Below are 3,796 nucleotides of genomic sequence, written 5' to 3'. Positions count from 1 at the left end.
TTGCGGGAATAACAAACAAACCAATGTTAAGAGTTGTGATTTTATTTAATTCAGTGCTGCTTGGTGCATTGGGTGTCTGCCACATCGAAGAGCGGCCCCTAACCAGTCGTAAAAGGTCTTCAGTCATGTTCTACCAAGTATGTGCCTTTGCCGATAAGCAAAGCCACATTAAACTGCCAGATTTTTTTTTATGGAGTTTGGCGCGATGTTCTCTCCATACGAGGGAGAACGGCACGTACCGTAACGTAATGTCATCTGTGTTGCCTTTATTATGTCTGTCCCCGCGCCTGTGTATGTGATCCAAGTCAAGCCAGGGGCGGGGAAAGGTCATGCAGCCTCTCCCCTTGGCCCAGCCAGCGAGCGCATTGAAGCTCCGCCAAGCAGTAATTATTAATGAAGAGACCTGAGCAAATGGACAGGAAATGCAGAGGTATTGATTGGGCCGGCTGCCCTGCTCTAAGCCGCGCAGGCTGGCGCCAGCCTGGTGGCCTGTGGTTTCCCAGGCTGCTGTCTGTGGAGGGGGGGGGGACGGCCAAGGTGTGAAACCAGGCCACCGCTGGCAGCTGTCTGTCACATCCAGGCCACACCTGAAGGACAGGGTGCAGGAGACACCAGGGTGGGTGGAGGAGAAAACAAGAGGATGGAGTGTGCACTGCTAACAAAGAGGGCTCTGTATAGTACAGAAAACAGTTCATGCCACATCAGAACCTCTTTGTGGTGCTGTAGAGGCTTTGCAGTTGCATCAGGAATCTCCAAGCAGGGGGGCGTCCTGGTGGATCAGTGGTCTAAAGCGTGTACCATATAAAAACGCGATGTCCTGTGTTCGAATCCGGCCTGGGACCTTTGTTGCATGTCATTTTGAACTGTCTAATAAAGGCGGAAATACCAAAAAAAAAAAAAAGAGTCTCAGTCAGCCGTTGTTGCCAAAAGCTGCTGATCTCCAATATGGCCGCCAGTTGACATGTTGCATCACCTGGAAGTCCTCTATAAAGAACCCCTTTAGACAGGTGTTTGACAGCACCAAGCTCAAATGGACCTTTATGGTGCTATAAAGAACCTTTTAAGAATGTATGAAATGCTTGAAGCCAGCAGTTATTAATGGGACTTTTTAAGAACCACTTCAACAAATTGGGAGGGTAGAGAAGAACCGGCTACTAAACGACTCCATGTCAGAAGTGGGATTTGAACCTACGCCCCCATTCAGAGACCACAAACCCTGGAGCCTTAGACCACTCAGCCTTCGTGACAACTGGTGTGTGTTGGGAAAACAAGGAGGAAGAGTAGGTGGAAGGGTGCAAAGTGGACAAAAGGAGGAGGAAGACATTGAGGAACAGGAGACATTGAGGAAAAAGTGGAGAGCGAAAGAGGGAGGGATGGGGGTTGACGGTCTTTTTGGATGGAAAAGACTGTCACCAGGCAAGGACAGGATAAGACAAGAAGAAGAAGGAGGTGGGGTTGTAGTGGTAGAGAAGCGCGCTGGTGCAGAAACGCAAAGGGAGAGGCGATGTGGAGCGAGGTATTTCAAAAACAAATGTCTCTCTCTGTTGCCGGGTTGTAAGTCCACTTCCTCTACTGTTTTTGTTTCCGCTGGTCGGGCTTCCTGGGTACAGCGAGGTGCAGCATATGCCAGGGAAAGCCTCGGGCTGTTTATGAAATATTTATCCTCGCCGTGAGGAGACACGGGGAAAGTTACATGGAAAGTTAAAAGGAGCGAACAAGGAAGGAGACTGGGGCACGGTCGGAATGACAAATACAGTTACCAAACAAAACTTTTTTCAAAGGACGAGGTCTGGCCTGTTGCGTAGGAGCTCCTCCCGGTAGAAATCAAGAGAGCGGTGCAAGAGGAGATTTGATGGAATGAGTTTTTTGTTTTCAACTTCAAGGGGGAGAATTCCTCCAGCGGTAGAACTAAAAGTTTCATGTGGAACAAAAAGGGGTTTGGTAGAATCGTGGCCTTTCTTCCTTCCCTGACAGCATCGCCGCTGCCGGGCATTGATCTTCTTCACAACTCCAACGCAGGCCAAATTAATAACGGATTAAGAAAGGATGGAAGTCTGTCAGCTTTATGTCTCATACAGCAGAAACCCAACACTGGGGGAGATTTTTCCAGTTTGCGTGTCTTGGGTATCATGAATGCGCGAGTTGGCAAGGGGTCTGAGTTTACATGCGTAACATAAAGTGGGCAACGGCGGGCCGAGTCTCCCCGAGCCAGACGCGAGTGATGTAATTACAGCAGGGTCCGGTGGAGAGAGTCGGTCAGCACAGTCCAACAGATTCCATTACACTCTCATACAGTCATGGGATGCTGGGGACAGAGAGCCACTCTAAACGCAGGAGTTCGATAGTAAAGAATCAAAGTCCTCACTTTCACATGCAGAATAATAGTAGGGAGGGTTCGACCGATATTTTTGTATTGAGTGCTGACAGCTGCTGTTTTGTGCTGATATTCTGTATCTTTAAATTTCACCATTTCATGACAGAAAATGCAGGTATTCAATGTTGTCAGAGTGGAAAAGCCTCTGAAACAGCATTTAGACCATCATGGGGCACTAAAACTCTCCATTGAAAACCAGACTAATGGAATTCTTAGGGTTAGTAGCTCTTTAAGACAGGGTGAACCCCCACTTACACAAGATTTGACAGAGGTAAAGGTCTTTGGTAAAGGATGTTCTGGTGGGATGGAGGGCCTCGGTTCACTTTGCCTTCATGCACCACATGAAAACTTCATTGTTTTCAACTGGAAACCTCTTCAGAACTAAGTACGCTTCAGTCAAATAAGCTCTTGACTTTCCCCTGTTCCTCTTCACCAAATACTAGCGCCTTGCTACACATCACAATCCCTGACATTGAACTTCATGTCTCGACCTGGTCAAAAGCTATGTTTTTTTTTAAAGGGTACAGTGTCACATTCTTTTGGAGAAGACGATAAACGAGGCCAATATTAGTGTTACCTGATGTTAGGCTCTCCATTTGTCTTCGTAGGAATGGCCCATCAGTAAACACCTGCTAATATCATCGTATAGCCGACTGTGATGGATGGAAATCGTTCTCCTGCGATGGGAACAGTATGGCTGATTCGCCTCCTCGACACAGACGAGCATATTGGCCAAAAATGACACTTTAACGAGCTTCTTCCCTGCGTTAAGTGCTGCATGCCGGCCCCTCGGCGCGAGCCCTCGCCTGGCTGACCCTGGGCCGTGCTTCACCCCCCCGCACGCGGCCTGCTCGCTTCATTGGGCTGACAGATCAGTCCGCCATCGAGACAGCTCATTAGTCGAATAATGAGAGCCGCGCCAGCCTCACGTTGTCTTGTTATATCATCTCCATATCGACATATTTGTGGTTAGCGACAGAACATTGGGTGCTAGCGTGTGCGTGAAAGTTAAATAGCCGATGATTAAGACAGAATTATCGCACCACGAGATATTCTGTCCTTCATTAATCAGGGGGAAACCAGACTAGTTTACCAGCGCGAGGAACTGGTTCTAACTGCTGCTGCCCTGACGAATCAAAATTGATTGTATCTATCTTCACCGAAAACTATTCCACTTTCCTCTGATTAATATCGTGATTTCAGTGTGAACGCCAAGTGCCAAAATATATATTTTCACGTGATTGCCTTCTGGTTTTAATCATTTAACTCACGTGCTCTCAGCTACCACCAGCTCCGTGTTCAAAAGAATACACAGCAATGCATTTTTTAATGTTTTGACTGCATTATCTTTGAACTTGGGACGTGATGTGACACTGTAGTTATTATATTGTAGTACAGACTGTCAGCTTTCATTTGAGGGTG

This window comes from Centroberyx gerrardi, chromosome 17 (genome assembly GCF_048128805.1).
Source record: "Centroberyx gerrardi isolate f3 chromosome 17, fCenGer3.hap1.cur.20231027, whole genome shotgun sequence".
In the NCBI taxonomy this organism is placed as follows: domain Eukaryota; kingdom Metazoa; phylum Chordata; class Actinopteri; order Beryciformes; family Berycidae; genus Centroberyx; species Centroberyx gerrardi.
Note: the sequence above shows the minus strand (reverse complement) of the source record.